The following is a 22,554-nucleotide window of genomic DNA, read 5'->3' on the forward strand; positions in this document are numbered from 1 at the left end:
TCGTTCCCTCTCTGTGGCCCATGCGACCGGGAGTGGACTCTGGAGCTCGCTCTTAGCACTTTGAAGACTCAGGCAGTTGAGTTTTCTCACCATGTGAGCGATCTGGAGGTGACAGATGTGATAGGCCGACATTGGGAGTTTGCTCATTTTTTCTTGGATCCCGAGAGTGTGGATGCCTCAGGGATTCGTCATTTGGTCGTTCGCATAGTGGCAAACTTAGCACGCGACCCTGGATATGTATGCATACACGAGGTTGCTCTGTCTGAGCGGGAGGCAGTCGCCCTGGGACACAGCCACTAGCGCCTGATCCGTGATTCTTGCAGCACACCGGGTGGGCAGATTCGTAGCCGCTCAGATGGGGACTATTCTCCATCCAAGCCGCTTGCGAAGGCCCGCCGTACGGCTGAGACAGCATCCACCTCAGCAGGTCATCCATGAGGATCATCTCATGGAATGTACAGGGCCTTGGCGGAGCACATTATATACGCTATCGTGGTTGCTTGAGGCAGGAGCTTCAGAGATACCTGGATGGTGGCAGTATTGATAGTTTGATGATGCAGGAGCACCACTTGGGTGAGAGCAGGATCCGGAGATTTGGTTCGGTGATGCCTGGTAGATGGGACACCTTTTGGTCTGCAGGGTTAGGCCCTTTGGGTGGACAGGGAGGAGTATGCATGGTCATTGCAGATGTATGGCGGCAGGCCATTGTGGATCGAGGGATCATTGTGCCTGGTAGAGCACAGTATGTCATTCTGAGGATGCATGATGAGCTCTTGGGCGTGCTCAACGTCTATGCGTCCAACCATGCTAGTGCCAGAGCAGAGTTGTGGACCCAGGTTACGGATGCATTGCCAGAGGCCGCACATTGGTGTGTCGGGGGAGACTTCAACATGCTTGAGGACCCGGCCGATAGGGTGGGAGGCAGTCATGTTACAGTGCACGGCACGGAGCTTGCAGCTTGGGAGCAATTTTGCATGTCACTGAGGATCACTGATGCATGGCTGCATGGGGCCTTCTCCCGCTCTCAGGACAGTCTTAGTTTCTCCCGGTCGGATCGCCGGCAGGGAGGGACTAATCTATCACGGATTGATCGCTTTTATGTGGGCGACTGGTTAGGGGAGCGAGGGGGCTCCGTTGGCATTCTCGTTGGCACCTCATTTTCAGACCATGCGCCAGTTATTTTGACACTTGAGGAGAGGACACGGGAGACCAGCTTGCAGTTGAGGATCCCAGAGAGGGTACTCACAGATCCTAGTCTCGCTGAGGACATTGAGAGGATCTGGCATGATAGTCAATGCTCTGACCAGGATGCAGCAGGCCAGTGTGCCCAGGGACTCATCGAGCTTAGCTCTTTTCCTCACGCTGCAGCTTTGACACGGCTGGGAGAGACTCGCGAGCGGAGCATCGGCTGAGACGCAGCCTTGCTTCGCTTCAGCGCCTTCAGGAGCAGCAGCCTACATGTGAGTGGGTGGCGTCCCAGCTGAGCCAGGCACGCCAAGAGGTTAGAGAGGCAGAGGAGCAGAGACATGAGTTTTACTATCGTCGCCAGGCCTCTCAGTGGACGCAGCTTGGTGATAGAGTGACTGGGGAGTTTTTTGAGATTAGTGGACCCCGCCATGCTCGAGCAGGAGTCCGTCAGCTTGGGAGGCCGGACGGATCAGTAGCTACTGAGCTCGGAGAGATCAGAGCCATTGCCACTGGATTCTACAGAGACCTGCTTTCAGCGGAGCCAGCCACTGAGGCTCGGGATGCTTGCAGACAGACTGTGTGGGCCCATGTGCAGAGGGGGGTCACAGATCGTATGCGTACAGTTCTGGGTGAGCCTCTTTCAGAGGTTGAGTTTGCTGAGGCCTTGAGGGTCCTTCCGCGCCATAGTTGCCCAGGGGAGGACGGATTGACGCTTGCCTTTTTTATGCGCTATTGGGACCTTTTGGGGCCAGGCCTCCACAGGGGCTTTCAGTATGTTTTGGACACTGGGGTGATGCCACAGAGCTTTTCAGAGGGCTTGATCTTTCTTATCCCCAAGGGGGAGGGAGTATCAGATGATATTCGGCATTGGAGACCTATTACGATCCTCAATACTGTCTACAAGGTCTTAGCAAAGGCCTTGAGTTTGAGGATCCAGCCCTTCCTGGGGGAGTTGATTCATGCTACCCAGACAGGATTCGTCAAGGAGCGTAGTATCCTTGACAACATTTTCACCTTCTGGGAGGCGACGGCCCGAGCTAGATTTCTTGGTGAGGACTTGGTCGTGATGCTTCTCGATTTTGAGAAGGCATACGATAGAGTCGATTGGGGTTTTTTAGAGGGCACTATGCTTCGCCTGGGCTTTGAGCTAGGTTGGGTTAGAGGGGTGGCGGCTCTGTATTCCACAGCTCGTAGCCAGGTGTTGATTGCAGGAGGACAGGGGCCAAGTTTTGAGCTGACCAGATCAGTCCATCAGGGGTGTCCTCTCGCCCCGTTTCTTTTTCTCTTCTTTGCTGAGGCTATGAGCATGTATTTGACGGCAGAGGAGGTTGGTTTGAGAGGACTCCAGCTCCCAGTCCGGGGGAAGGACCTGCTCGATGTTGAGTTTGCTGACAACACGGGCTTATTTTTGCATGGCCAGGAGGCCAATCTTCTTCGGGCAGAGCAGTCGCTCCAGGTTTTTAGTGCAGCTTCGGGAGCATTGATCAATTGGCGCAAGACAGTGGCCTTTTGGATCAGTAGCGCTCCCACTCCGGCATGGAGCCCAGACTCCGGTTGTAGATGGATTCCTCCTGGCACAACAGTGCGATATTTGGGATGCTATCCCTGGCTGGGAGAGGGTGGTGGTGGCAAATCAGGTGCTTTTAGCGACCATGTGGTACATTACGTCTTGCTGGATCTTCTCGAGCTCTTGCATCAGCAAGGTACAGAGGCTGATCAGGAACTTTCTTTGGTCTGGGCGGGACGGTCAGCCAGCCCGGGCAAAGGTTGCTTGGGCAGTTATTACACTTCCGCTGCCCCAGGGAGGCTTGGGCATTATAGATCCAGTCGATCAGAGGAGAGCCTTATTGGGGAAGCTTATTGTTCGGGGACTGCTTCCAGGCGGCGCTGAGCCTTGGAAAGAGCTTCTTTTGCAGCGGCTGCAGGCTTGGGCTCCCCTAGCAGGGGGCACTTGGGCACCAGAGATTCGATGGATCTTCATAGAGATGAGGCGAACAGGCCTCAGTAGAGGATGGGAGGACAGATTTGCCTCAAGCATCCTGAGAGCTTGGGAGCTGCTGAGACCGGGGCTCTCTCAGAGACCTCCTTCTTGTGTTGAGGAGCGGGCCAGACAGCCGCTCATTTGGAGCCAAGCGGTTCGCACAGAGCAGGGTCATATGCTGGGTTCTCGGCCTCGTCTAGCCTGGGGACCTTTGGCGGCAGGCCTAGCACGTAGTTTTGGAGACTGGTAGGCCTTCTGCAGTCTCCTAGAGGAGATCAAGGTGGAGAGGCTAAGTCACTTCAGAGGGGGGTTGATTATGAGGGATGGCATTCAGGAGGCACTCACAGAGGAGTGGTTCATGCCTCTCGAGCTAGTGGCCCCACGGTGGATGGGAGCCTTTACACAGTTGGAGATCCTGATTGCAGTCAGAGCTTGCACTGAGGATGGCAGATGCCTCTACTATGAGATTCAGGATGAGGGCAGACTTCAGAGAGTGGAGGTGGAGTCGTCTTTGGTTGCAGAGTGCACCTTTCAAAGGATACGGGTAGTGGCCGCCGCTTCTCGGAAGTGGCATATTGACCCAGACCCTGCAGATGTGCTCCAGGATTGGCGCATATGGGCATATGCAGCGTGCCCCTTGGCCCGGCTCCAATGGGACCCTGGTGAGTACGAGTGGCATGATCCTTATGCATCTCTTGAGGCCACAGAGATCACCTTTTTCCAGTATACTGTTCGGTTGGGGCGGCATATTTTGATGGCGAGGAGGATGGTCTCTCCAGCTGCAGCGGGGCACTGGCGGCTACAGGGACTCTCACAGGAGTTCCTGGAGGATTTTTGGGCCCGGCTCTGGGCTAGTCGACAGGCCCGCAGGATCTCGACTCTCCAGTACAGGGGCTCAGCAGTTGGCACCTGGCTTGTCTAGAGCGGTCTTCCGGCGACCTGCGTCCAATGCGGCCACCCTATGGAGACACAGACACATTGCCTATGGGACTGCCCTCAGGCACAGCAGATTTGGCTGCGGATGCTGCGTATTCTGGCCCCCCTCTCTCCAGAGGGTATGTATATTTGGGGTGCCGTTGCTTGGTCGACTTCGTCAGGGCCTGCTATGGGCTATGAGACGGAGCAGGACAGCCAGGCCATCAGATTCATTAGGGGCCAGCCTCGCCTTGTTCCTTCACCGGATTTCTCGTCCGCGAGCTGGATACAGGAGAGGGATCTATGATGGGAGCTCCTCAGCAGCCTCACCATCTGGTTCACCTGGAGGGCCCGGTGTTTCAGGGCCTTTGAGGGGAGACTGGAGCCACCAGCAGAGACTGTTCGGGGGATTTGGCAAGAGTTGATCCACACCCTACGAGGACAGTATGACCGCATCCCGGGGCAACTCGGATGAGGCGATCTTGCAGCGCCAGGCCTTTCACACCACCTGGCGCAGCGGCCCCTTCTATACCCTACAAGCGGGGTCCCCCCGTCGGCACTACAGGCCACCTGTTTGGCTTTTCCCCCCTCCTATTGTATGATATAGCCCCTCAGTTCGTTGTACTGATACTTGTACTTTTTAGCACCTAGGGAGAGTCTCCCTGGCTGCCTTGCTTTGTTCTCTGCTCTGTTTTTCTTGTGAGCAGGAGAGGATCTTTTGTAGCCCTACGGGCGTTTTTATATAACTAATGAAAGGATCTTTTCTCGGGAAAAAAAAAAGCATTACGTATCATATGTGATGCGGCTGAAATAGCAGCTACATATGGCTTTCGAGAGAGCTCTTTCCAGGGGTATTATGTCTGACCTGTCGGGGCAGCCTCACTCCCTTGCTTATCACGAATACAGGGTTGGCATCCTTCCCGAACCACCTCACCTTTACTTACAAGGTAGGAAAGGGCTAAATCTCTGGGGTTTACCTGCAATTGTGTAAGATTCCTCCCCAGCCTCTCAAGATGTCCAGCATCTTCCCTTGTAATCAAATCCCTCTTCAGAAATATAAAAGATCTTGCTTCTACCTGGTTTGACTTAGAGAGAGAAAATGTTCTAGAGAGAGGATATTCAGATTTTAAATATTTGTGGATGGAAAAATATCTCTTCTTATTAAAATAAGTTCCCCCGAAACAGAAGTTCAAAAAGATTTTCAGAAGGTGCATTAAAAATCAAGTATAATCTGTCCAAGAGGCCTTATCCTAGGGGTCCAGATTTTCGAAAAATTTTAAATTAAGGTTCCTATTATGGACCAATAAGAATCCTTAGAGTTCCCTTGAAGTGTAAGCTATTGGTTTCCAACTAGTTTCCCTTTTTGTGAGAGGAGTTTGCTAATAGATGAAGAATGGGTGCAATTGTGAGAGCCACTCTTGATTTTGTTGAAACTCCTTATTCCCAAACTACTTCTGCATTCTTTTCACATAGCTTGGTTTAAGAATCAGGTGGCTTGGTTAGAAGCTCACTTTTTCCTATAAATAGAAGCCTTTCCCTTTGTTGAAGCTTAATAGTGTTTTTTGCACCGTTACCCTACTTCTCCCAAGAGCCTAAAACTGTGAATTTACTCATAACTAATTAGTTTTTTACCTTCCCTCTTCTAAAGATTCATGGCCACTCTTGTTTCAAACAAGAGTAGATCCCTCAAACCATCAAGCCAAAGGAAAGCTCTCAAATTCCTTCGTAAGTTAGAAATTCTCTCTTTTTCTATTCATTTTATGGTTTTTTATGATTTTTGTCTTCTCTAAAATGAATATGATGTTATGCCTCATTGAAAAAAGACATTCCGGTCTCTTCTTTAGTAAATCTGACCGTTCTTTATCCTAGATGAATAATTAATGGATAAAATCAAGTTTTTCATAATGTTTCTCTTAAATAAGTAGAAAATGTTTACATTAGAATGATTTAAATACTCTTGGTGAACTTCTAATTAATTTTAGAGAGTTAAAAATTGAAAAATAGTCAGCCATACAAAGGAAATTATGGAGAAATTTTTTAAAATTGTGTAAAATAAGTTTTACCTTTTTTTAATTCAAAGAGAGTAATTACCCACGAATGTCCGGGCACGAGACCAGACTGGTGGTCACTCCAAAAACCGAAACCGAGAAAATTTCCCATGCCCGGAAAGCGGGGACGATTCCACCTTTTTGAATTTTCTTAACGAATTTTTCTAACGAGATCAAATCTAAACTATCCTTCACACCTGAATAAACCAGATAGAAGGAAACTATCATCACTGATATAATTTGATCATCTGAGCAATTTCAACGCTTTTTTCCTAATCAAGATCAGGCACAGCCGCCCGTTGATCCACTCAATTGAGAAATTTATCAGGGAATTAAGTAACTACTCGGATCCTAGCGTAATCCTAAGATTTTTCAGTTTGATTATTAAAACTCCACTGATTCTAGCCTAACCCCATCTAGCCCATGGGTTAGCCACCACCCTACCACTGGAATCGGTAGAACCAAACAAGTACTCACCCACCCATAATTGAATGCCTTTCTTAACTTTAGCTTTAGAAAACAGATACGCACACACTCCTCTTTAAAACTTTAATATACAAATAATCCATTGACAAAACAGATATGGTCACAGATTTCATAACTAAAAATTTTCATTCAATCCCTTGTTTCACAAAAACAGTACCACTCTGGACTCTCTGTTGGGACCAGCTGGTCAGCAACGAGATCCAGTAACAGATTACAATAATCATTTCATCAACATACATATATATATCTTCCACGACATACACATGGGTGTCCTAAGCACCGCGAGTCCGTGCATCGTCTGGTCAGAACCCTCCAGGATCCTCCTTAGGTGTCTTGGCACTTCACTCAGAGACCGCTTCGTCGGCCCTCGCCCATCGCACCGGAAGCACACCATTTTTCACCATACCCAGGCTGGTCAAGACCTGGGCAGGTTTTTGCCGCGTGAACTGTCCTTTGAACAGTCCCCGCCAGCTGTTGCAACCGAACTTCCCTTAGATAAACACGTATGCCAAATTCTCCCTCCAGCCTTAGATAGTCCTTAAAAAAAACAGGTTTTCTATGCAAGTTTTTAGTTTTGATTTTATTTGAATACAATGAATAAATCTTAAATCCGTATCCCAATACTTCTAGATCCAGGTCTGAATTCCAAACAGAATTCCTCGAATTCTGTAAACTTGATCCTCAGATCAAAATCAAAAGTCTTAACTTGGTGGGTGATTTGAGTGCATTTTTCGTGAACTAGGCACATCGTCATTGATTGAAACTGACGAAGGAATTAGGTCTTGGTCAATGGTCTGAATCAGAGTTTGAGTCTGGAAAGGTTCTTTCTAAACTATCTTTCTCGAAAGGTAATATTTCAATTTCTCTTTTTCTAAATTTCGTTCGTTAAATATTTGCTTATAGATTTCTAAACTAAACATGAATTTCCTATGAGGAATAAAATATTCATTTATCTCGATCTCCGACTTCGATAGTTTAGATGAATTTTCTCATTACCATCTTAGTGAATACGAAACGGTAGAATTTTCTCTCACAGATTATCTACTTATTCATTTTTTCAATTTTTGCGAAAATTAAAGAGAGGATTAAAGAGAATCCTTATTTAAATATAAATATTCTATATGCATCTATTTATACATAAAATTCAATTCTGATGAAAGTCACACTTTTATCATCATAAAAAACATTTATGATGAAAATCACTCTTTTAATATGAAAGAATTTCTTTTATGCATCCATTTATGTATAAAAATCATTTATGACGAAAATCACTCTTTTAATATAAAAGAATTTCTTTTATGCATCCATTTATGCATAAAAATAATTTATAATGAAAATCACCCTTTTAATGTAAAAGAATTTCTTTTATGCATCCATTTATGCATAAAAATAATTTATGATAAAAATCACACTTTTAATATAAAAAAATCTTTTATGCATATGTTTATGCATACAAATCATTTATGATAAAAATCACTCTTTTAATATAAAAGAATTTCTTTTATGCATCTATTTATGCATAAAAATCATTTATGATGAAAATCACACTTTTAATATAAAAAATCTTTTATGCATATGTTTATGCATACAAATCGTTTATGATGAAAATCACTCTTTTAATATAAAAGAATTTCTTTTATGCATCCATTTATGCGTAAAAATCATTTATGATGAAAATCACACTTTTAATATAAAAAAATCTTTTATGCATACAAATCATTTATGATGAAAATCACTCTTTTAATATAAAAGAATTTCTTTTATGCATAAAAATCATTTATGATGAAAATCGCACTTTTAATATAAAAAAATCTTTTATGCATATGTTTATGCATAGAAATCATTTATGATGAAAATCACTCTTTTAATATAAAAGAATTTCTTTTATGCATCCATTTATGCATAAAAATCATTTATGATGAAAATCACACTTTTAATATAAAAAAATCTTTTATACATATGTTTAGGCATAGAAATCATTTATGATGAAAATCACTCTTTTAATATAAAAGAATTTCTTTTATGCATCCATTTATGCATAAAAATCATTTATGATGAAAATCACACTTTTAATATAAAAAAATCTTTTATGCATATGTTTATGCATACAAATCATTTATGATGAAAATCACTCTTTTATAATCAAAATAAAAAATTCAATATGCTTCCTTCTATGCATAGAATTTAATTTCTAAAGAAAGTAACACTTTTTTAATAAAATATTTTTAGTATGCATTTTTCTATACCTAGAATGAAAAATAACACTTTAAGAATACATATACGATGGGAGTTCCTCCACTTCTTTCTCTTTTAGTCTAAGAGCTTCCCAAGAGTAAAGCACCTGAACCGTTGGGTGTCTCCCTTGAGAAGTTCTCACATGAGAGGGTGAACGGTCATCCATCTTCAATTAGCAACATTAATGTGGAGCTATCCCTTGAAACTCGATTAGTATTCCACCAACGTATGAGCAAGGAAACATGGCTCTGATACCAATGAAATCGAGGTGGATGGTACAATTCAAATTCCTCACATTAAAGACCCTAAGTACAGATAGCTTTACCAATTACAACCACACTCACCTACACTCAGCTTAGTGAGTATAAAAGATTTGGAACGCTTGACAACACAATGGCTACTCACTGACAGAAATACACACTCCCCTCCGTGTGTTGGAGGGGCCAAAAGAGTGGGACCAAAGAGTGTGACTCCTGCCCGGTAGGATATTCCCGCATCGGCGGGTATGCCCTCTGAAAGATGGTGCTCCTGGAGGAAGAGAATGGGTCCCTCAACTGCTGCTCTATGAAGCTCTCCTCTAAGGATACCACGCCTCAAAGAGCACGTGGCCCGCCAAAACCTTGAATGTTCCATGAGACAGTTTGCATATCTAATCTGTGTTAGAAGAGGAACTATTGGAACTGCCTTCCACTCAAAGAGTCTTGGGCATGGGTTTAGACGGGGAGTAGTCATAGTCGGTCCTGGGGCGAAAACGTGCTAGGTGGGCGTGGATCTTGCCCTCCATGTGGCGCCACTCTGTCCGAGCCCGGGAATGAGGATAATCTGGGCTCCACGTGTCGCAATGCCGGTCTTTGTAGGAGGAGGGAAGGGGTATTGTCTTTGAGATATGAAGGAACACAAAAAGCAACACCTCTAAGCTTGAGGACACCACCTCCCCATCCTGATCTCTATGGCCCGAGCCTCCCAAATCCATCCAAGCCAAGGGCCAAAGATGGGTAAGCACATTGGTGATGCGCAAATCATGCAAATGATGAGAGAGCTCGACTGCTTACCCCTGGATGGTGGCAGAGACACCGACTCCATATCCCATTCCATCTGTGGTGCTGCACTCAAGGAGAAGGAGAGGATCATCGCGCCACTCTCTGGCGGCGTGGAGGGCCTAGAGTGATGAAACACCACACAAATCCGAATGGGAACCACAGTCTCCTCCAACATACGAGTTCCTTCGACGGGGAGACATCAGAAGAATCTGTGATCCACTGGCTGCCCCAGAACCCGGGGAGGGGAGAGGGGCCACCTGGCGACTCTGGAGGGAGAGCCCTCAACGAAGAGGTAGCAATCGTCATCTCTACTGGCTTCGAGAAATGATGAATCAGGCAGTGGACTAACTGCTCTGGGTCTGGTGCAGCCGGAGGGTGGTGCGAATGCTCCAGAGAAGTGGAGAGAAAGAAAAGAAAGAAAGAAAGAAAGATATATTAAGCGTCTACTAAAGACCCAATGGGCCTATGAGACCAAAGTGATACAATAATGTCCATGGCATATCTCATCATGGAATGGAAAATAAAAGAGAGAGAAAACATAAATATAGCCATCTAACTGTGGTGATACAAAACTGTCCATGGAAACTCATCATGGAATACTAAGAACATAAAAAACATGGGAGCAACATCAGCTCCGAGTAGATGGTATACCACTCTCCAAAATGTCAAGCATGGGGCTGACGAGTATGGCCAAGAGGTCTCCCTCAGCTATATCACGTGGAAAGGTAGCTTGATGGCGGTAGAGCATGTCTTGGATCTGGAGCTGATGAGGTGATCGTGGCCGACGGGGGGGTCGAGGGCGTCGGGCACACTGGAGTGCAGAGGCTCGGTGCAAGGTAACTCCTCTCGGGCGAGGTAGGCCCAGAGCAACTCGTGGAGGGTCCACAAGATCCACACTGTCGGTGTCCTCCACCTCTTGGGTCCGGAAGAAACTGGTGATGGTTGGCTTCCGAGGGAGGGGGCGGGGTGGTTGGGTCCCGTGTCTCAAGAAGGTGTCCCTGTGTCTGCGGAGCTCAAGCAAGAAGAGGCCCAGGCAACGCTGGTCCTCCAAGTCAATGATCCTGGAGAGTGGGCCGAATCCCTCACGCAATAGAAGTGAAACCTCCCGCGGATCTCATAGTATACTGGGTAGCGGCATATGTAATGCTTCTCCGTCTCAACCTCTGTGTGGCATAGTCGAGAGAGAGAGAGAGAGAGAGAAAGAAAGAAAGAAAGATTTTATTAACGTCTTCCAAAAGACCGAACTCGGCCTATGAGACAAATCGGAGTACCTGTATGGGGTATCCTCTGTCATCCCAACAAAATGAAAAAGTACTGAATAAAAAAGCTGAATCTGGGTGTGCAGGGGATGGAGCTCTATTACTAGGAGAATGCAAAGCTATATGCATGGAGTATACAATCATGATATGCAACCTAGCTAGCTCCATCTTGTACCATATTGGGGGTATAAAATGGTATACATCAGTGAAGGGGGTGTCCACAGCTCCCTGAAGAACATGCCTGGGTGTGCTCTGAAGCGAGCCAATCGCTCCGCACCTTCTCTGTAAAACTGAGCTCTGATCTCTGTCATCTCTCTCTGGTATAGGCGTGGTGTCCGAAAGCCAGGTGTCCTCTGTCTCCTGCGGGCTCTAAGTGTCTCTGCTCTCTGGAGAGTAATTCCCTGCCGTGTAGGGGCTGGGAGGGGTATGGATCTCTGAAAAAATGTAGTAATCTGTCTATCGCCCCCCCTCTGGAGCTGTCTGAGCCTGTAATAATGTCTCTCTGTGGCGTTGTATGTCTAGAATGTATCTCCCCAGTATGCGCTGGTCTGCTGTCTCAAAGATCTGGCGTAGGGAATGTGGCTCTCTGAATAAAATGGGATATCTCTCTCTGATGGCTGTATATGCTCTGCATCTGCATACATAATGCTCCTCACTCTCCACCTCCTCTCTGCACAATCTGCATACCCTCTCCTCTCGGGGGATCCGTGCTGCTCTGCCAGTCTCAATCTCCAATCGGTGTGATGAAACTCTGAGCTGACCAATAGCCACTCGGGAGCCGTGTGGTAAAAAGCCCTCCATGTATCTAGGCCTCTCTATAAATCCATCATCAGTGATACTCATGAAGTGATCTCTGTAGTATAGCATCTTCGGTGGAAGAGGCTGTGTAGGCGATATCCATGTCTCTCGTGTATAGAGCTGCCATAGATCCTGTTTCAATACTCTATTCCTCTCACTATGAGAGAGACGGATATGTGGTGCATCCCTGTCATACTGGAATGGTGGTAGATGATCCATGTCTAGGCCATGCTGTGAGAACCAATGTGTGACCTGTGCATACCATGATCCTCTATCTCCTGCCTCAGCCAACTGTCTAGATGCCTGAAAAGCTCTGTGTGATAATCTGTCCTGTGGCATCTCTCTGAATCTGTCTAGCAGGCATATAGTCTGAAATATGGCCTCTACCATCATAGGAGGCGCAGCAAACTCTGCTCGGATAATGTCATGAGGTACTGACGGTTTGCTGCGTATCATGTGTGCCATCATGAGGGCCTGTGGTCTCTCTATCTGTGTCCACCAATGGGTAGCAAGGCCTAGCGCCCATACCGCTGCTCCATACATCAATGCCGGTGTGACTAATGTGTCAAATAGCCACCCCTTCGTCCGGGGCTCCTGAAAATGCGCCTGGTGGCACTGTCTCTCTAGCATAGCCAATGCTGCATATCCCCGTGTCAATCTAGCTCTGGCTGCTGAACCCATGGTAAAGCGTGTGGCTGCTGCAGAGAAGGTAACCCCTAGGTACACGTATGATGTCACCACCTCCACCTGGCATCCGGCGAGAGTGAATGTCAACTGACTCCTGCCCTGTCTCGATGTATGAAAGACCATAACCTTGGTTTTCCCAAGGTTCACAGTAAGACCCCTCTGTGTGCAGAAATCATGGAGTGCATGTAGATGCTGCTGTAGACCACCTGGGGACTCAGACACTAATACAATATCATCAGCATAGAGCATAATATGTACTGAGGTACCTGCTAAATCAACTCCATCTCCGCCTCCCCGTGTAATGAAGTCAGCCACCTCATCAATGTATAACCCAAATAGCGTGGGGGAAAGTGGGCATCCTTGCTTCACACCAATGGTGCTAGCAATAGTCTCAGACATACCTCCTGGACATCTGACTCGCCCAAAAACCTGCTCATATAATGCATAGATGCCCCATGTCATATCTGCTGGTATGCCAAGAGACTGCAGGCGCTGAAAGAGCCTCTCTCGTGGTACTGTGTCAAATGCCTTGCGGAAATCCACAAAGCAGCAATAGAGAGAGAGAGAGAGAGAGAGAGAGAAATGAAATGAAATGATTTATTAACGTCCTCAAAAGGCCAAAATGACCTATGAGACCAAAAAGGTTACAACAATTGGTGGATCTGATACAATGTCTGTGTAAGAAAAACTAAAACAACTAAATAACTAAATGAAACTGAAACAACAACTATGAGGAAAAGTAAGGTGCTACGAGCTCCTAATGGATAACATCTGGGAAGGAAAACTCCAGCAACAAAGGTAAGCATCATATACATCACTATCCAAAGATGTCTCTCATCGGTCGATGGCGGATATCCTCAATGTCCTCCGTGGTGAGTACTATGACTGGACGCCTCCCATGCCGTGCAAATATGGTCCTGATCCTCTGTTGTAGTCTCCGTCGGTGTTGGGATGGGCCTCTCATCTTGGGGCGCCTTGACCGCCCCAGCTCTATAGCCCGATCAATCAGTGTACCTCTGGTGCGGCTACACTCTGGGGCTAGCTGCAATGCCTGCTGGCCTGACTGCTCAATCTCTGGTCGAAAGAAGTCTCTAATCTGCCTCTGTAGGTGTCTCTCCCTCTCTGATCCCCTCCCTCTCAAGAGACCCTCTCTATGTCTACGCAGCTCCAACAAGTATAATCCGAGGCATCTCTGATCCTGGTATCTCATGACTCTGGAAAGTGGTCCAAAACCCTCTCTGAACAGGCAGTGAAAATGGCCTCATATCTCATAATATAGTGGACGGTGACATATGTAATGTAACTCTGTCTTTGGCTCCATCTGGCACAACTGACAAATCCTAGCCTCAACTGGTACTCCTGTGAATTTTCCAGTCTCAATCTCTAGCTAGTGTGAGGATGTGCGCATCTGGCCAATAGCACACCGTACCCCATGAGAAAGATGAGTATCCATGTAGCTGGGTCTAATCAAAAACCCATCCTCCGTGAGCTAGAGAAGATGATCTCTATAGAAAGCCATCTTCGTATCGAGCTCATTTGTCGGATGTATCCATGTTCTCCTAGTGTCTAGCTGAGTCAAGTCCTGCCTGATAAGTGTGAAGAGGCCCAGGCAACGTTGGTCCTGGAAGTCAATGATCTTGGAGAGTGAACCAAATCCCTCACGAAATAGACAGTGAAACCTCCCGCGGATCTCATAGTATAAAGTCCAGAACTATAAAATCTGATCTAGGTACATGAGCACAGAGCTCTCATACCACCCTAATACATCCCTCATGGGCTGTTGTGACATGGTGCTCAAGGTGGTAAAATCTAATCTAGGTACATGAGCAGAGAGCTCTCATACCACCCTAACACATCCCTCATGGGCTGCTGTGACATGATGCTCAAGGTGGTAAAACTGAGCCGGTGCGAGAAGGTCCTGCGATGATGGGGGATGATGGCCCAGATTCTCCGGTGGTGGTGTGGCCGTAGGCGAGGGCCATGGGGACTGAGGCGTTGAGCTGTGCATAACTGAGTGGCTCTGTCGAGTGTCACACCTCTCGGCTGAGCTCCTGCACTAGCCTGTGGTGGTCGGGGTATGGTTGGTGGATCAACCCTTTGAGTGCTGTTATGGAAGAAGTTGGTGAGAGCTCTCTGTGTTGGAGAGAGAGAAATGAAATGAAATGAAATGAAATGTTATATTAACGTCTTCAAAAGGCCATAATGACCTATGAGACCAAAAGTTACATCATGGTGGATCTGATACAATGTCTGGATAAAAAAACCCAGAAAATGAAAAATAAAGATGATACTACTGGCACCTAGAAAATGAAACTGGAACTGGAAGGTACACTATGGAGGTACCTCCATCTCATAATATGTGCCGCATCGGACACTGGCGGATCTCCTCAATATCCTCTGTGGTCAGCACCCTGACTGGGTGTCTCGCATGCCTCGCAAGAATAATCCGAATCTGCCGCTGCAACCTCCGTCTATGCTGGGATGCCCTCCTCCGTGGTCGTGGGCGTCTGGACCACCCAAGCTCAATCGCACGATCAATCAGTGTACCCCTGGTGTGGGCGGTATCCATGTCCTGCTGCTGCTGTGGTCCATCTGGCGCAGTGATGGCCGGACTAAAGAAGTCTGTAATGTGCCTCTGAGTCTGGCTCTCTGTGCGCCTAAGCAGGCTATCTCTATGTCTCCGCAGCTCAAGCAAGAACAATCCCAAACACCTCTGGTCCTGGTACCCCATGACTCTGGAAAGTGGTCCAAAACCCTCTCTGAATAAACAGTGGAAACGACCACGTATCTCATAGTATGCAGTACAATGGCATATATAATGCAGCTCTGTCTCTGGCTCCCCGTGGCATACTCGGCATATCCTGGCCTCAGCTGGTATACCTCTATATCGGCCAATCTCAATCTCAAGCTAGTGTGAGGATGTGCGAATCTGACCAATAGCACATCGTACTGCATGAGACAAGTGTACATCCATGTAACTGGGTCTGATCACAAAACCATCTGCTGTGAGCTGAAGAAAATGTTCTCTGTAGAAAGCCATCTTCGTGCCCAGCTCCTCAGTCGGCTGTATCCATGTCCTCCTAATGTCCAGCTGAACTAAATCCTGACGGATGAGTCTGGTAATCTCTGTCCGTGTAAGAGTGAGAGAGGGTGCCTCCAGAGAATACTGGAAGGGAGGCAATCTGTCCATGCTAAAACCATGTGCCTGGAACCAAGATGTCATCTGTCCATACCAACAAGCCGTGTCTCCCTGTAAAGCTAACTGTCGGGAGGACTCCAGGGCGAGGCGTGCATATCTGTCTCGGGGGAGATCCCACAAGCCATGTATGTAGGAGACTGATCTCGTAAGAGCCTCAATCACCAGAGGGGCAGCCGCCAGCTCTGCTCGAATAATCTCATGAGGTACCACAGCCTTGGCTCTAATAAGCCTAGCAATCATAGATACCAAAGGCCTCTCCATACCTCTCCACCCGCCTGCGCTGTGATGGCCCACTGAAGGTCCCCATATCTGCACTCCATAAAGCATAGCTGATGTCACTAGAGTGTCAAAAAGCCAGAGTTTTGTTCGAGGTTCCTGAAACTGAACCTGCGAACACATCCTCTCCAAACCACCCAGGGCTGCATGTGCTCTAGTCAATCTAGTCTCTGCTGCTCTCCTCATCGAAAACACTGGCCCACTGAATACTACCCCAAGATATGTATATGCATCTGTATACTCCACAATCTCCTGCCCATATGTAAATGTGGGAGCTGATCGCCTAACCCACTGTGGCGTGGTGTTAAACACCATAACCTTGGTTTTGCCAAGGTTGACAGACAATCCACTATCATGTGCAAACTCATGTAAAGCATCCAGATGACGCTGCATACCCTCAGGAGAGTCAGAGATCAACACAATATCATCAGCATATAACAATAGTGGGATCCATGTACCTGCTAGCTGGGCTCCTCTGTCCCCCAATCTCTCAATGTAGTCAGAAGCCTCATCCACATACATACCAAACAGTGAAGGAGATAACGGGCAACCTTGCTTCACTCCTATAGTGGAGTGAACCAAAGTAGAGACCCCCTCTGGGGTGCGTACCTGTCCTGCAACTGATCTGTATAAAGCCATAATTCCCCATACGAGCTCTGTGGGTACCCCCATCTCCTGTAATCGCCTCATCAATCTGGCTCTGGGCACTGTATCAAATGCTTTGCGGAAGTCCACAAAGCTACAATAAATCCGTCGCCCATGCGACCTGCCCTCCTCAATAATGGCCCGGAGAGTCAAGATGTGGTCAAGAGTAGAGAAACCTCTCCTGAACCCTGCCTGTCCCTCTGCTCGAATGCCAGCTCTCTCTGCCCATCTACTCAACTGCTGCTCAAGAATGGATGCATACAATCGTGCTAGTGTGTGACCAATCATAATAGTGCGATAATTCCCTGGCTGCATAGGGTCCCCTGACTTGAAGATAGGCACGATGGTGGACCTACTCCAAGTCTCAGGTAAGCCTTCGCACATAGCACGATTGAACATCACTGCTAGAAGCTCTGCCAGCATGTCTCTCGCATGAATAAAGTGCTCAGCAACCAATCCATCGTGATCATATGCTCTCCCAGTCTTCATCCTATCAATGGCCTTCCTTACCATCTCTGCGGTAAAGAAAGTACATGTCTGTGGGCATGGTGCTGGCGGGTCAGGAAAAGGTGTCTGTCCAGGAACTGTATATAGAGATGCTGCATAACTACCCCAGACCTCTGTAGAAGTGATGGCCAAAGCAGGGGAGGACTCATGAAACAGACGCCAAGCCTCCCTCGAATCCTGGCTCAAGAACAGCTGGTATAATTCCTGCTCTAGCTGAGCAAGGAAGGCCCGCTTCTTCCTTCGCACAAGGCGTCGGAAGGCAATACGTGACTGTCGGTAAGTAGTGACTCCCAAAGCAACCTCCCGCTGCAGTCGGGCTCTGGTCTCTCTGCACTCCTCATCATACCAGCTGTTCTGGGGCATACATCTAGAATGCTGTCTCTGTCCAGGCCGAGTATGTGGATATGCCTCTCTCGCTGCATCATGTAAAGTCTCTGTCAGTATATGGGTCAACTCCTCCAAAGGTCTCCCTGGCTCCTCTGTGTACAGACGTCTATAAATCCCATCTGTGTAGACAGCATCAGTCTCTGAGGTAAAAGTATATCGAGTGTGATCTGCCCCTCGTGTCCTCTGAGCTGTGGTAAAGTGAAAAGAGATAGTCAATGTCAACAATGCATGATCCACTACTACCCCAATGGGCCGAGATCCAACTGTGAAGTCCTCAATGCATGAAACAAAGCTGGGCATAGCCATAACATAATCCACTGTGCTAGCACCATGTCTATGTGGAAAGCAAGTAAATCCAGCTGCTGACGGAAACCTCTGCAAGCCATTAAGTATGGCCAACCCATGCGCAGTCCCCATATCTACCAAATATCTCCCATACTCTGTGCACTCCACATCCTGTGAGCTTCTGTCTAATCCCATATCCAGAGTGTCCAACTCTCTCAGCATCTCCTCCGAGGTATCATAAAAGGCTGTCTGGCGGTTGCCCGTCCGGGCATTAAAGTCCCCTAGCAGGATGATGTCTCCATCCCTAGAGAACTCCCATATGTCATCATCTAGCACAGAGAAAGGAGACTGCCCTCTAGGTGCTGCATATATCGATGTACTAGGAGCAAAATAGCATATGGCAATATACAGGAATCTGCCTGTGTCGGCCCTCAGTCTCACCCACATATATCTGGCCTAATCATCTCTCCGAACTATGTGTATAAGCGGTTGCAGCTCCTCCCTGAAAAGAACTGCCACCCCTCCTGATCCTCTACTACTGTGTACCGATCTCGTCCCTACTCTGCAAGCTGTCTCCCATCTGTATCCTGTCACCTGTGGCATCATCTGACCAGGGGCCTGGTGAGTCTCCGAGTAGAAGACTATATCTCTATCTGTAAAGCTGTCCTCAAAGGCACCTACATCAAGTCTGAGGGATCCATTGCAGTTCCAGGCTGCCAGCTTTAATTTGGTCCCATAGGTCTCGCACCGTCATGTAGAGCGTCGCTCCACGATGACCACCCTCCCTTCTCTATAAAATGCTATCTTACCCTTTTCTCTTGCTGCTCTAATCTCTGGCATGACTTCCTTCATATGTGCAAGCTGTGAAAGAGTAAGATCATCACCAAGAAAAATGCCTGTATTCTTTAAAGTGGGTCGTCTTTTCAAGAACTCCTTCTTCGCCTCAATAGAAGGGAAGCGAAGTATGAGAGCTCTTTCCTTTGATGTTTCCCCGTTGCCTCCGCTTTTTTTGCCCACTCTCCAGGCTTTTGCGTGTGTCGGACTGTCAATCCCCATCAACACCATAAGCTCTTTCACCTCCTCTTCAACTTTATCCCCGTCTTTAAGGCCGGTAATCCTCACATGCAAAGCACGTGTACGTCTTCGTTGTTCCTCTTCCAAAGTCATATTAATGATTGTAGGTGTAGGGGTTGTTATCTCCTTACCTTTACCCTTCTTGGCGACCTCTATCCACTTCTCCGCTTCATCCATCTTCTTTTGCGTCTTGGTGATGACCTCCACCCATGAGGAAGTCTTTGCTTCCTGTTGTTTCTCTTCTTCCTTAATTGCCCGTACTTGTTCCTTGATAACCTTGAGCTCTTCTATCATGGATGGCTGAATTTCACCTTCTTCAAGTCCACCATTTGCCTTGGCCTCTGCAAGCTCCCTCTGAAGAGCTGAAATTATGCCTTTGAGCGTGTTGACTTCCCCGCGAAGGTCTTTGACTTCCGCTATGAGGTCCTCCTTCTCCTCTTTCCACCGCTTACCCTCATTGAATACCATTTGGAGAAAGTTTGCTTTCTCCTTCCACCATCCCTCCATCTCTGCCTTCCATTCCTTCATTTCCTTTTCCACATTTGTTATCCTCTTGTTTGTGACCATAAAGGTCGCCTTCGTCGGGTTGCGCAAGGGTGAAGCCATGGAAGAAGTGAGAGAGAGAGAGTTATGCTGCTGCCTTGGGGGCCTGAGCAAGGGTGGGTGGGGAAAGGCTGGGTGGGGAAAGGGCACACAGCCTAACGGAGAGCAAGGGTGGCCATTGCCAGCAGACCTGTGCGGCGTACAGCGAACAGGTCAGCAGGCGGGGGAAGCGAGCAGGGTGGCGGCGGCGGCGGTGTACAGCGAACAGGGCAGCGGTGGGCAGAGGCACAGGCGAAATGGCGGGGAGGGAGAGGTGGGCAGAGGCACAGGCGAAATGGCGGGGAGGGGGGAAGCGAGGTGGCGGCGGCGGCGGCGTACAGCGAACAGGGAGAGAGAGATGCGAGCGAAACAGGCGGGCAGGCGAAATGGCGGGGAGGGGGGAAGAGAGCAGGGTGGCGGCGGCGGCGGCGGCGGCGTACAGCGTGGAGAGTCTACGAGAGAGAGAGAGAGAGAGAGAGAGAGAGAGAGAGATTAGAGAGAGAGAGAGAGAGAGAGAGAGAGAGAGAGAGAGAGAAATGAAATGATATATTAATGTCCTCAAAAGACCAAAATGACCTATGAGACCAAAAAGGTTACAACAATTGGTGGATCTGATACAATGTCTGTGTAAGAAAAGCTAAAGCAACTAAACAACTAACTGAAACCAAAACAACAACTATGAGGAAAAGTAAGGTACTAGGAGCTCCTAATGGATAACATCTGGGAAGGAAAACTCCAGCAACAAAGGTAAACATCATATACATCACTATCCAAAGATGTCTCTCATCGATCGATGGCGGATATCCTCAATGTCCTCCATGGTGAGTACTCTGACTGGACGTCTCCCATGCCGTGCTAGTATGGTCCTGGTCCTCTGTTGTAGTCTCCGTCGGTGTTGGGATGGGCCTCTCATCTTGGGGCGCCTCGACCGCCCCAGCTCTATAGCCCGATCAATCAGTGTACCTCTGGTGCAGCTATACTCTGGGGCTAGCTGCAATGCCTGCTGGCCTGACTGCTCAATCTCTGGTCGAAAGAAGTCTGTAATCTGCCTCTGTAGGTGTCTCTCCCTCTCTGATCCCCTCCCTCGCAAGAGACCCTCTCTATGTCTACGCAGCTCCAGCAAGTATAATCCGAGGCATCTCTGATCCTGGTATCTCATGACTCTGGAAAGTGGGTCGAGACCCTCTCTGAACAGGCAGTGAAAACGGCCTCATACCTCATAATATACTAGACAGTGACATGTGTAATGTAACTGTGTCTCTGGCTCCATCTGGCACAACTGACAAATCTTGGCCTCAGCTGGTACTCCTCTGACTTTGCCAGTCTCAATCTCTAGCTGGTGTGAGGATGTGCGCATCTGACCAATAGCACACCGTACCCCATGAGAAAGATGAGTATCCATGTAGCTAGGTCTAATCACAAACCCATCCTCTGTGAGCTGGAGAAGATGATCTCTATAGAAAGCCATCTTCGTACTAAGCTCGTGTGTCAGCTGTATCCATGTCCTCCTAGTGTCCAGCTAAGTCAAGTGCTGCCTGATAAGTCTAGTAATCTCTGCCCGTGTGAGAGAGAGGGAGGGTGCATCCAGGGAGTACTGAAATGGAGGTAGCCTGTCCATACTAAAGCCATGCAGTTGAAACCAAGCCGTCATCTGTGCATACCAACATGATCCGTCTCCCTGTGATGCCAACTGTCGTGAAGACTCCAGGGCTAAGCGAGTATATCTGTCTCTAGGGAGAGCCCAAGTGCTATGTATAAAGGAGACTGATCGAGTGAGTGCCTCTACTACCAATGGAGGGGCAGCCATCTCTGCACGGATAATATCATGTGGTACGGAGGCCTTGGCCCTAATCATCCGGGAAATCATAGAAACCAAGGGCCTCTCCATACATCTCCATCCATCAGTGCTACCAGCTCGGCTGTGGTGGTCCACTGAGGGCAGTGATATCTCCCTCGGATCTCATAATAGACTGTACATCGGCAAATGTAGTGTTCCTCTGTCTCTACCTCCTGGTAGCATAGTTGACAAATGCGGTCATCCACGATTTGATGCACATATCGCCCTGTCTCAATCCGCAGCAGGTGTGATCAGGTCTGGATCTGTCCAATGGCACAACGTATCCCATGTGATAGGTGTACATCCATGTACGCCGGGCGGGTGATAAAATCATCCGGTGAGAGGTGTAGAAAATGGCTCTTGTAATGAGTCATTTTCGTGCCCAAGGGCTCAAGGGGGCTAGTCCATGTCCTCTCTGTGTCCACTTTGATGATATCCATCCTGATCACGCGGTTTTGCTCTGAGCGGGTGAGATCCAAAAATGGGCAATCCAAACTGTACTAAAAGGGTTGTAGTGCCTCTATCCGCAAACCATGTAGGTCAAACCATGATCTCATCTAAGCGTACCAACAATGAGTATCTCCATCCTCTGCCAAATGTATGGATGAGGTCAATGCCAAACGGGAGTACCTTTGCTGAGGGAGCTCCCATAGCTGCTATAAAAAGGTAACTACCTAGAATAGGGCCTCAGTTACTACTGGTGGGGCACCCAGCTCAGCCCGAACAATCTCATGTGGTACTGATGATTTGCTCCGAATCATGCGGGCAATCATCATAATCAATGGTCTCTCCATTTGCCTCCATTCCTCATCTGTCCCTCTCTGAGATTTGTGATGTATACTGGGTCCCCAAATTGGAGCTCCGTACAGAAGAGTCGGTGTGACAAGCGTATCAAATAGCCACAATTTGGTGTGTGGCTCCTTAAACTGTATGTGTGCACACTGCCTCTCAAGTGCCCCTAAGGATGCCCTCTAGCTAATCTAGTTGCTGCTGCCTCCTTCAGGGAGAAACACGGTCCTATGAAAGTAACTCCCAAGTAGACATATGACCTGACATACTCTACCGGCTCCCCTCGGAAAGTGAACTGAGGCTCTAATCTCGTCACCCATGCCTGTGTGGTGTTAA

At 47.8% G+C, this 22,554-nt stretch overlaps 1 protein-coding gene and 2 pseudogenes across 7 annotated transcripts in view; 1 reads left to right on the plus strand and 2 right to left on the minus strand.

Annotated features, from left to right (window-relative positions):
• The window catches only part of LOC147614478 (uncharacterized), a 249,117-nt gene that overhangs the window by 159,007 nt on the left and 67,556 nt on the right, over positions 1-22,554 (plus strand). The gene's annotated exons all lie outside the window — the stretch shown is intronic.
• Positions 14,785-16,439, minus strand: LOC147614480 (uncharacterized; annotated as a pseudogene).
• LOC147614481 (uncharacterized) lies at positions 20,117-21,483 on the minus strand (annotated as a pseudogene).

Source organism: Cibotium barometz, chromosome 42, assembly GCF_041138505.1.
Source record: "Cibotium barometz isolate CiBa-2024 chromosome 42, ASM4113850v1, whole genome shotgun sequence".
In the NCBI taxonomy this organism is placed as follows: Eukaryota; Viridiplantae; Streptophyta; class Polypodiopsida; order Cyatheales; family Cibotiaceae; genus Cibotium; species Cibotium barometz.